General features: G+C 41.2%; 1 protein-coding gene across 2 annotated transcripts in view; it reads left to right on the top strand.

Annotated features, from left to right (window-relative positions):
- Positions 1-13007, top strand: part of snx29 (sorting nexin 29) — a 185047-nt gene that overhangs the window by 29099 nt on the left and 142941 nt on the right. The window lies entirely within an intron of this gene.

The following is a 13007-nucleotide window of genomic DNA, read 5'->3' as shown; positions in this document are numbered from 1 at the left end:
TGATTATCAAGCAAGTACAAACATTTGGTGCTCCTTTTACTCTGCTGCTGCAACACTGAGATAAGGAAAGAACATTGAAACGCAATGCTTTGCAATACATTTCAGCTTTCAGCATTCACTCCCATTTTCTACAGGAAATGCATTTTCTAGTAAATAAATATCACTTTTGAATATATTATATGTATTTTCAAAAAAAGTCTGTATCACTAATCCATACGGTGTCTTACTAAGCGCTAAATTTGTAAATTTTAGATTTGAAAAACTACTGAAGCTTACTTGTATGTTGACCTCTCTACAAAAAGAAGCTCCCCAGTGACAGGATCATTTGATCCAATGTTTTTGTAGAAATACATTTTTTGGGATCACGCTTGTCACACACCTATTATGTAGACCAACAATGGAATTTTAATTTGTAGAAAATAATCGCAATTTAAAGGTGCTCTAAGCGATGTCACGCGTTTTTTAGGCTACAACATTTTTTGTCACATACAGCAAACATCTCCTCACTCTCCGCGATTTGCCTGTCCCCTGAACACACACACACACACACACACACACACACAAAAAAAAAACGCGCCAACCTGCACCACCAAACATAACAAACCGTGTTCCAGCGTTCCAGCCAATAACCGACAAGAAGGTTTTTGGGGGTGGGGGTTGGGGGGTTAGTCCCGTGGATGCGTTAGTGTGCGGAAGCAAGGAAGGGAGGGGGAGGGGATGGGATGAGGAGGAGGGAGGGGCGAGCTAGCCTCATTTTGTTTGAAAATACTTCGAACGTCAGCAAGAAGTGCCGTCACCCAACATCACTTAGAGCACCTTTTAAAAGTAGTCTTTGGAGTTTTTGACCACTAGTAGCACTGAGTGGCTCTCAGGTCTGTTGTATATTGTGCACATGTACATGGTGCAAACAAGCAGGGCAACTTGTTGGATACTTATTATTAAGCCCTACTTTAGGTCTAGATTTAAACATTTTATGATAACCCAAATCCCACATAATAACTAGGGCTGTGCTTAAAATTTGATACGGCAGTATATCGTGACGTACTCCTCGTTTTATGCGCACATCGATGCAGAGGCTTCTTTAGCGATACAATAGGAAATGCTGTAACTGCAGTTTTTAAAAAGAAACACAATAAAGCCAATGGGTGGCAGCAGAGGCCAATCCACATTACACAATCGGCACATTTTTCAATTTAAAACCAACATTCATTCAAGCATGCTAAGTTTAAAAATGTAAGAATATTTATTTGCATTAATTAATAACTTTGGGATTAGAAGGAAAATATTTTTATTTTACTTTTAAGTGGGCCTGAATTTGTGCGATCACTGTTATACAGAATAATAAAGTCAGTTATGTGTAGGACATCATTATTCACCCTCGTTTAAAAATCGAGGTGTATGGTATCGCGAGGTTGTAGGTAATTCATCACACAGCGCCTTTTTATTTAGTTACCGTCACTGCTAATGATAAAAAAGACATTGAGTGGTTAAAAAAAAAACTGTTGCTTTAAAAATAGAATGAAATTGGCCTTGCTCTGAATGTCTAACCCCTCAAACTTGTTCCCTCAAGCACACCCGCACACACACACACACTCTCTCTCTCTCTCTCTCTCTCTCTCTCTCTCTCTCTCTCTCTCTCTCTCTCTCTCTCTCTCTCTCTCTCTCTCTTTCTCTTTCCCACATCTACTTCTTGTCCCCCTTTTTAGACGTCAGTTGGCAGAGCAGAAAGCAGGCCTCTCGCTGCAGGAAGACGGGAAAGCGGCCAGTCGAGTGGGCTCGGGCCAGGAAGTGGTACCTCGTCACTGAGGGGGTGGTTGGACAGGCGGACACATACGCGCACACACACATATACATGCGCACACACAAATGAAACGGGAGCAGATGCCTTTTCCTTAGCTGGCTAGGCTGCCGTCTTTTCTCCAGGCAGTCTGGTGCAGTGATCTAAGAAGCGGCAGAGAGAGCGGCTGTGAAGTTTGCCCATTGTACTTGTTGGGAGAATTTAGACTCGATGTTTTCTTCCTTTCTGAAGTCAATTATATCGCTCTACCCAGGGTGGGGGGGGCTGAAGTTTTAACAACCTAGCCCTGCACCCCATTGCCTTCTTGTGGATGTGTGTGTGTTTATACAGCTCTGTGCATTGAGTCTTTGGAAGTGTGACACAAGAATGTATGCTTCGAAGTATTTTTTATTTTTAAAAATTTTTTTCAGCAAGGCTGAGCAGTAAATTGCACTCAGGAGCATTAACCAGCGACTGAGCTGTCTGTCTCTGAAGGCGTCTTTGTACCTCTCATTTACTACTTCCAAACAAAACCAGATCATACCTGAAGAACAGCCAATTTAGCTGAGTTTATTGCACATTAAGACGACTACTGAGTATGGGGATAATAAAGGAAGGAGTGGTGGGAATACAAGAGATAGAGGAAAATCAGCCCAGGGCTTCTTTCAACTGAAGTAATTACTGCGTGTAGTTTAGGTTTAAGCTTCCCTCTTGAGATACTTTTCGAGAAGCTAAGATTCCACATCCTTCCTCTCTTTTTTTAATAATCTCTCCCAGTGTTTGCTTTATAAAAACACACGTAAACTTTACAGTCGTCACTAGCTTTTCGTCCCTTTCACACAAAATATTTACAATGTCTTTTTATCTTCTTTCACCATCCCCTCTATTTGCACACAAAACAGTTTAACAATTTCTTTAAATCTATCTCGAAGGCACACATAGCCCTGATATCTCTCTTTGTTTCTTTTGCACAACAAATAATATTTTATGAATCTCCTCTTGCACAAACACTGCCTCCGACTTTTTTTGCTTGCACGGAAGAAGATGAGATGACTTCAACAGTTTTATTAACCAACATAGTTAATAGGCTTATTATTCTCTGAGCAGGCATTCACACTAACAATATTTCTGGGTCAGACTACTGCCCTTGATGAGAAAGTGGTTTGTGGCTGGTCCCATATCAGCTGGACGAAGAATGCAGTTTTTCGCAACAGAGATGCCGAGCAAGTACTTCACTTTTGGACACTCTCATTTAAAACTTTACTGTCCCTTAAGGCAGAGAAGACACTTAAGAGTTTCAGATGACTTTCAAACGCTCCACATTTCAAGCGATCTAGCATTCACCAGAAGCACAACATCAAACAACTTTAATGGATCGCTCTCAATTGGAAAGCATTAACCGAGAGCCAAAGCCGCTGTTTCTTGCTACAGTTTTAGGAAAGAGAAAATTGTGCAATATTGACGCTCCCACAGGGCTTTGTAGTTTGTTTGGTGTCCAGTATTCAGGTTCTGTCCTGTGGGTCTGAATAATGGTTGTCCACTAAACTGAGTTTGTAATGATGGACTCGCCTGAAGCCTGGAAGTGAATGCAACACAGAAATGTAGGCCTAAGTGGGTATTTACTAGCACATGGCTGTTCAAATGTATGGGTGCAGTTTACACACTGTGTATGCAAGGTAGTTTACTCCCTGGGTCAAACGTATAAGGCAGAATTGAAAATATGTAATGTTTTCCTTTTACCGTGGAGAAATTCAGTTACTTGCGTGGTGTACAAAGAGGTAATGCTGAAACATTTGGTCGATTTGTGGTTCTCAACCTGGGGGTCAGGGTTGATTAAGGGCTCATGAGAGAAATCTAAGTGGTCCCGAGATGGCTAACTAGATAAGAAAGAAGCAGAAAAATCATTTCATCTCCACAAAGAGATGTTTTAGCCATGCTAGCAGCCATTCTGTTGGTTGATCCACCTCTTTGGTCCAGACTAAAATATCTCAACAACTAATGGATGGATTGCCATGCCATTTGGTACATATATTCACAGTGCCCAGAGGATAAATCCTAATGACTTTGGTGATCCCCTGTGTTTTAATCTAGCAACACGAGCAAGGCAAAATCTTTCCATTCATTCTGTGAAATATCTCAACCTCTACTAGATGGATTGGCAAAGGATCTTGTCCACACATTCATGGTCTCTAGACGATGTATCTTTAGGACTTTGGTGATCCCTTAGTCTCGCATTGCCAGACCTTCCTCCACAGCACTGCCGAGGAGGGTCTGGCTAGTCCACACAGCAGAAAAACGTGCTCTGGTTTATTGGCATTACTTTAAACCAATCACAATTGTCTTGGGCGGTGCTAGTGACGTAGAAAACTTAAAAACGTGGGGCTGGAAAACGGAAAAAGTTTTTTTTGGGGATACTGCAGAGATCTGAGGAGCAGTTGACCATAATCCTCATAAGTTTGAAATGCCAACACAAAGAAAGTGGAAGATAACAGACATCCGGCCAAAAAGAAGGACATCCGGCAGAATTTCTGGTGGCACCGGAGCAATCCCGGAAGTAGAAGTTCGTGGATATAGACTTGTGATCCCCTGACTTTTCCTCTCACGCCACCATAAGGTTGACATTTGTGGTTAGAAAGTGCAGCCCCACAGAGCCACATGGCACGGCTTGAATCAACTCCACTTCACTTCCTTTATTTTGGATTTCCATTAGCAAAAATTGTGGATAGTACCTGGTACCTAATTATAATTTTTTTTGTTACCACCTGGGTCATGGTTCCATGCGAGCTCAGCCGATACTAGAAGTTGTAGTTAAAACACTGCAGAACACTTACTTAACAGAGAGAATCGTCACTAGTGTGACATGGGCCATCCTGCACAAACCCATCATTTTTAAATAGCCAAGCTGCCGTTTGTTGTTGTATTCACTCGCCCCAGATAAAAACAAAAATAGCAGCCCTCAAAACTACGCTGTACACTAAGCCGTACACTAGCGAGTCCAGCAAGTTTTGGGTTGAAAGTTGAGGTCATGGCAGTTTCATGCGGCTTCGCCATGGCGATCAGCTGAGAAAAGCACCTGGCGCCAAAAGTGAGAGGAGTCGAGTTGAGCCGGACCGTGTGGTGGAAATGAGGCCTACGTTTTGTTTCATTAAAAATGCCAGAAAGTTTTACATCTTCAGACTACTACCAACAATTAAAAATGGTTGGTTGGTTAATTGGCTGACAACTGTCAGCCAATTAACTAAACTTAAAAAAAAAAATCCTTTTCCAGCTTCTCAAAAGTTAAGATTTCTCTGTTTTATTTCATTGTGAATTGAATTGGTTTTGGCCTGTTGGTTGGACAAAACACGCAATTCAAAAATCATCTTGAGGATATGACTTAAGGATAAATTGTAAAAAATAATTGATGGAATACGAAATAATGAATATGATTATTTGCAGCCCTAAAGGGAAGTGTCATATTACCCTGTGCCTTTGAGCCGTGATGGGAAACTTAATAGGAGCGAGGCACGTATTTTCTCCTGACATTAAACCGAGGCATACAAGATACATAAAAAGTAGAGAAGGAATGAAAATGTAATATCTGGGGATGTTGAGGAATGAGGTAGAGAGTTGGCATGTCAGCAATGAGCAGGTTAAACGCTCATGGGGGAAAACAAGAAGTTGTGTTTGATTTAGCATGTGGTGGCCTGGCCTGCTGTACGACCTGAGGGAAGCCGCTCCAACACAGAGGGTGTATTTTACACCCCTGGGTCGTGTTTTATCGGCCTGCTCTGAAATTGGATTTGAAAATGTACCGAGCAGGTGCGGCTGTTAGAGCGATGTTCCCTCGTAACCTGCAGGACGCTTTACATTGTCCCACTGATAGCTCCAGTGATATCAGCTGACAGCAGCGTGTGTACACGTCCCCAAATTTCCCTCAAGACCGCTTATATTGTAGATATAGCGTCGTAACGCCGGTGTGTGCTCTACGCCTCTGTCAGGATTTGTTTTCTACTTGTGTGTCTGAGTGTCATCTGTATGTAGATCATTTTGTCAGCTGGTTAATGGGAACATGCATATGTCTCTATACAAGGATATATATATATATATATATATATATATATATATATATATATATATATATATATATATATATATATATATATATATATATTATCATCAGTGCACAAGTCCAATATGGGTCATGAGTCCCGAAAATAGCGACTTGAGTCAGTTTTATAATTTGTCACCAAAGATCATGACAAATTATAAATTACATTTTAATCTGACCCATTAATAGCAAGCTAGGCTGATATGCCTGATTACTGATTTATCTCTTTTAGTGGCTAACAAAGTCGATCCGATATAGTTCACAAGGTGAAATTTTTCCTGTTTAAACATTCCTTTTGTTTTTCATATCGAGGGTTTTCTGTCTTAAAGTGATGGTTCGAAGTAATTTCGCCCTAGGGTCCTTTGCAACATGACCTCGAGCCAAAAACGCCTTTTTCACCTGGGTCTAACATTGGGAGAGTTAGCGTTATCAGCTGAATAGCTTAGCGCAGGGGCTAATGGACCCACGTTTGTATCTCGTAAGTTACCCCACTAATAATGCCCGAAATGATACCAAACGTCTACAGTAGTACAAATAGGTTATGCTCTCATAAAACGATGGATTGGAAAGTTTGTACACCAGAGGTTTATGTAAATAACACTTGCCTGCTGGCTTCTGCTCTCTGCTGTTGTTGTTGCTGCTGTAAGATGAGTGCCTAGGGCCGTCTACAAATTAGAACACCGAAAAGAGATGCAACAAAAATATTTTTTAATTAAATTTTTTTTAAGTAAGTGCTATAGTATAACTAGCAGGAGACAAGTAATCGTTGATGTAAGTTTGGAGACATTACCTTATTTAATCATTAAATTAATAAATATTTTTGTTGTATCTCTTTTCGGTGTAGTAATTTGTGAATGGCGCTACTAGACTCACCTAACTGCAGGTAGCAGCAGCAGCAGGGCAGAAGAGAGCAGGCAAGTGTTCATAAACTTCTGGTGTACTTACAAACTTTCCAATCCATCGTTTTATGAGTGCATAACCCTATATATAGACGTTTGGTATCATTTCGGGCATTATTAGTGGGGTAACTTACGAGATACAAACGTGGGTCCATTAGCCCCTGCGCTAAGCTATTCAGCTGATAACGCTACTCTACGCTAACTCTCCCAATGTTCGACCCAGGTGAAAAAAGCTTCCGGGGAGGGTGTTTGGCTCGAGGTCATGGCGCAAAGGACCCTAGGGTGAAATTACTCCGAACCATCACTTTAACTGTTAAAATCAGCAGAGGGATCAATATTTCAACAATTTGTGTTCATTATCAGGCTGTCGTAACCTGGAAAAGAAATTAAAGGCTTGCTTGTTCAGAGAATCATTTATTCAGAGCAGTGAAAGTTTGCTGTGCATCAATGACTCTCTGAATAAAGAAGATTAAACAAACAATACTGTTCTTGATTACCTAAAGAGCTTTATATTCACTTATATTCGTCTTCAATTGTGGCGAGCCATTAGAACTGTTGAATTTATGTAGGTACATAATGGAATTGGAAGCATTTTAGAAACCTGGACTGATGGAGAAAGTTAGAAAGGGCAAACGGTACAATGTTGTGTGTTAACATGGTGGATCACTGGATAACACTGTCAACCCTGGGTTCTTGTGCTATGGGTTACTGAAAATGTTCCAGCATTTGAGCCTAAGGAACAACACAATACAGCACTGAAATGATATAAAAATATAATTACACCCATAAAATCAGTGTTTAAAGTAATGAAATGGAAAATAACAGCAAGACTAATTGTAATTGACCTTTTTTTTTTTTTTTAAAGCAGACATTTTTAATGGTATGAATTTACATTACAGTAATTTGCTGACCATTTTCTGTATTGATTTACCCCCTTAGTTTTTGGGCTTGACGGGGCAGAATTTCTGGGTCGAAAAACCAAAAACAACTAGCTAAAAAGGCTAAAAAGCTCTGTGGAGCCAAATGTAGTCTCGCATTGCCAGACTTATTCCACAGCGCTCGGAGGAGGGTCTGGCGAGTCCACACAGCATTCCGGGATGGGAGAGGAAAGTGCTCTGGTTTATTGGCATTTCTTTAGACCAATCACAATTGTCTTGGGCGCCGCTAAACGCCGGACGGAGAAACGGTGCCTCTTGCAAAGTGGCCTCGGGGAAGGAACTTGTTTTTGTGGAACGTGTGTACATTCAAAAGTCGTTTTAGTCGTGCAACAGAACACTCAGATTGGACAGATAGTCTAGCTAGCTGTCTGGATTTACCCTGCAGAGATCTGAGGAGCGGTTAACCTCAAAAATCGACCGGAGTTTAAAATGCCAACACAAAGAAAGCGGAAGGTAACAGACAGCCGGCCGAAAAGAGTGAAATCGGGCGGAATTTCCGACGGCACCTGAACAATCTCGGAAATGAAACGTAGTCGATGTTGACCAAGCCAAATGTAAGAAAAGAGTTGGGTGCTGCTTACTGTCGAAATATTGATTTAGTGCAGCTTTTACAATGTCTTTAAAAGGTCGACAAACATCACAAGGCAGTGTAAATACAAAGCGCAGGGGTGTAGTGCTGCCGGAGTGCACCGGAATGATGCTCCGCCATTTCTTTTCTTCAAGTGACGAAATAGAATGTTCTCAGTTCGCATATAATCTCGTTCATATTCATATTATTGTAAGGGCTTGAAGATCCAGTCATCACTAAAGCGTACGTCACGCAAGAGAGCCAATAAAAACAAATGGAATGGTCCAGTATATACACTTTTATATCATATTGACTTTTAAGGTGTGTTGATAGATTCACAACGTCACGTCAACGTTATGCATTGAGTAACATGCCAGAAAACATTCCACCTTGGAAGTTGCCGGTAGCTGCTGGCACAGTAGCCTTTGAGCGGCACAGTGAATAAAATTGAAATACATTTTTTTTTCCCTCAGGCTATAGCTAACTGTTAACTAGTAAAGATGACAAGGCAGCAACACGTCCCTAAATTGTATAGTTCTAGATGACTAATGTAGGTTATCTTTTTCATAGGTGTGCTCTTGTAAAAGTGCATTGTTTACCTAAGCGGCTAGTATCAGCGCCACCTCACTCACATTTTGTCAAATGCTGTAATCTGCCTGCTGGTGTGACAACAGACACAATACTCATTCGCAGTAAAATGAGACGCATCAGAATGTCTGCGTATCTCCCAGAGCGCGCGCGCGCGAAAAAATACACACACACACACACACACACACACACACACACACACACACACACACACACACACACACACACACACACACACACACACACACACTTACAGGAAGCGGCGTGTATTTACTATAATTTAATCAGGCTAGAACAGCGTCTGGGTTGCGGGTGGTGCTGATAACGATGACGTGGACGGCTCTTCAGAGAGCTAGTCATGCAGATTCAGGAGGTCTCCAGGCAAGCACCTCTTTTGTTGGTGGGGAATGAGGGCTGATAAGCAGGGCACCAAAAATCACCCGTGGAGAATGGGGGGGGGGGGCGGCGGCGGCGGAACAAGACAAAGGCTGTTAAATGTAACTGCCAAGGGCATAAATGCACAACTGATTGATTTCCTCCCCAAAGTCGATGGTGTTCAATCAGTTACGGCTTGTAAAGAGACTGCCTCTGTCTCTCACTCTTTATCACTCTGTCTTTGTGTTTGCATCCTCATGTGCAGTCCAACACACACGCACACACACACACACGCACACACGCAAACTCTGAGCAGTGCTAACGTAGGACTGTAGCTTAACTGGGCCCTAACTCTGACCATTATTAACCTGCGTCTTCTACCCTAACTGTGTCTTTATTTGATGTGGCCAGATTACATTTACAAGTGCTCTTAAAATGCATCTGTGAGATACTGAACACTGGAATTCAGTTTTGCTCTTGCCCGCTAAACGGAGGTCAGAACACACACCGCTGCCTCCTTTTAATATTTACACGGAGACAGACAAGAAGGCTTTATCGTAGAGAACTTTCTTGGATACTATTCATTAGCCTGCTGATTTTGATATGAGCATTTTACAGTAGATAAAGTTGATTTATGTGTTTGAGGGTTGGCGGTACGGCACTTTATTACAGCTTCCCAGATGTTGGTGCAATGTTTCCCTCGCTGTTATTTCCTCTGATATGAATATATATTGATTTGCTGAGTGCTTTCTGTATTGATTTTTCCTCAGTTTTTGTGATTTGTTGCGTTTGTGGAGGTTCTACAAACTTGATATTTGAATGTCAGCGCACATGTGTTTCTTTTCGATATTCTTATAAGATCTGGCTTACCTTTTGTCAAACATTTGCCCTGATGAAAGTCTACTGACCAAAATCTTAAACATGGTACATGGACATACCTCAGCACCTACAGTACATGCGATTACTGAACATCTCACACATTAATCTGCTGCTATAACAGCAACCTGTCTTCTGGGATGGTTTTCCACAATAATTAGGAGCCTGGCTGCAGGTATTTGGTCCCGTTAAACTGATTGTTGGCCGATGAAACCTGGCCTGCAGCAGGCGTTTAAGTTCATCCCAAATGTGTTGGATGGGGTTGAGGTCCAGGCCAGTCAAGTCAGTCAGTCCTTCACTCCAAACTAGGAGAGTCATTTCTCTTTATTGGCATTTTTAGGGGGATGCGAGGGGGTTCTTGGGCGATACCAAACCCAGTACGTTGTTGTAGTACTCGAGATCGGTCTTGGTCTTTAGACCGGCCGCAAGACCACTTTATGAAGGTCTCGTCTCAGAATAGCCCGCATTTTTACTCTGTCTTGTCTCGGTCACGGATGAAGATGAAAAACAGGTCAAGACCACAACTTCAGGGATATCACTACATTGCCTTTGTCTAATTTTATGTGTTAACATCACTGCTGTGATTGGTTGTAAAACTTCCTGCTTCAAATGCAACCAATAACTTAGTCTCACTTTGCCAGACCACCCCCCACAGCGCTGCGGAGGAGGGTCTGGCTATTCAGTCGTCTTGGGCGGTGCTAAAGCGCCGGATGGAGCAACGGTGCCGCTGCAAAATAGCCTCGGGAAAGGAACTTGTTTTGGTGAAACGTGTACATTCAAAGGTTGTTTTTATTCGTGCAACAGAAAACTCCGATTGGACAGATATCTAGCTAGCTGTCTGGATTTACCCTGCAGAGATCTGAGGAGCAGTTAACCAGAGTCCTCAGAAATCCACCGGAGTTTAGAATTCCAACACAAAGAAAGCGGAAGGTAACGGACATCCGGCCGAAAAGAGTGACATCCGGCGGAATTTCTGACGACAACGGAGCAATCCCGGAATTGGAACGTCGAGGATATAGACTACCAATAACTTGACTCATTTCTAATTTTAGATTAGTTCCTTTTAACCCCCTCTCCCCGCCCCCTTAACACGCACTACCAAGAAAGTGAATGCGAAAGACAGGAGAAGCTCTGGCTGTCTGGCACTGGTCTTGGTCTTGACTCGGTCTCAACCCCTCAAAGTCTTGGTCTTGACTTGGTCTCGATACACTCAGGTCCTGGTGATGACTCTGTCTCGGTTTAGGGGGTCTTGACTACAATGCTAGTATACAGTATACATCTTAACCACTTAGCCAACAGGACGGCCCCAGAAAACCATTTCTATATGAAACGTTACTGTTGTGGACCAGAGGATCGTCACTTTCAAACAGGCGAAGGTCTTCCCTAAACTGTCGCCACAAAGTTGGACGCACTCTTAAATATATATATGAATATGATTTTAATGGACTTTGAATGGCTTTGAGCGTAAGTCATTGGCAAAAATGAGGACTCTTCTCTTTCCCACTATGGGAATGACAATTGTTCTTAATGTTTTATTTTTCCCCTTTTGCTTATATTTTAAGGTTAAGACAGAAAAAAGGCAATCTTTTATACAGTTTAAGCTACAATCTTTATGTTTTTTGTGGATTTAACTGTCAAAAAATGCTTACATTTGAATTGTAACGCTCTAATAAAAGTTTAGTTTTGTTGCAGCTCTGACTCTGGTTTTAATTAACAGGTGAAGATAATCTAGTGCAATGGTGTAATTCAAAACACTTTGTAATATGCACAATTTGCATGGCTGTTAATGTAAAAAAGATGTTCTTTACTGTAAAAATGTTCAACAACATTGTATTGTGTAGTATTGACAGCTATGTACTGGCGACTCGGGTAGCCAGGTAACTTCTGTAATTTAAATAGAATAAAAGATTATGTTGTAAACAAGATTACAATTGATTGTTAACAAGTAATTGCTGTAATTTATACACAACACAAACCTGTAAAAGGTATCCTGTAATATACTGTAATTTTTTTTCTACAGTAATAAACAGCACTTTTACAAGACTGTATTGGCAACTTTATTGCCAGGTATTTACTGTAAAATCTACACTCAAATTCGTTACAGTGTGTGTGTTGTAGCACAAAATTTCCCTTTTTTCAATACTTGTTTTTATACTTTTTTAATTGTCTCTCTGTTTTGGCGGTTAATCATTAAATCAACTTGGTTCACACGCAGGTCAACACAACACGTTGTTGAGATTTAAAAGATGTGGGTGTTGACAATTCTGCGAGCCCCTGCGACCTTCAGTTAGTAAGGCTGGGTATTGTTTAAACAATGATGGTACCAGTACCAGTACCCTTAAAGTGATAACAACACCGAGAGTACTTCATTTGATACGTGTTTTTTCCCCCCTACTTCATACCTATCATGTGAATGGAAGCATTTAGTTGCGTAAAATGCCACCACTAGCTGCTGCGATAGTGGGTCAATCACACGTCTCATTAAATGAAAGAACACTTCAAACCATAATCAAATATTATTTATTTATTTTTTGTTCTGGTATGCCGTTTGACTGGAGGAGTTGTAATACTATTTGGTACTGGGTTATTTCAGTTGATAACTTGAAGGTATTGAGTACGGTTACCCATCATACCCTTCTTTTTTTCCAGATACGTGTGTCTTCAGAGAAGCATAATTCCCGTTTGCAAAAGTTAATTATCTGTTTTTGCAGCTCGTATATATTGTTAAAAAATGCACGTCCAATTATATCTCTGCCACCTACACAGCTAGCTTTTATTATCTAATCCTCAATGCATATTTAGTGCATTTCTACCTAGGATTTTGCAATAAAAGAATCTGGTTGCAGTCATCAAAGATTCATGTTAGTATCAGGTGTGAAGATGGTCCACCTGTTGT

Source organism: Perca fluviatilis, chromosome 21, assembly GCF_010015445.1.
Source record: "Perca fluviatilis chromosome 21, GENO_Pfluv_1.0, whole genome shotgun sequence".
Classification (NCBI taxonomy): domain Eukaryota; kingdom Metazoa; phylum Chordata; class Actinopteri; order Perciformes; family Percidae; genus Perca; species Perca fluviatilis.
The sequence above is the reverse complement of the archived record's forward strand: the minus strand, read 5'-3'. Positions and strand labels throughout refer to the sequence as shown.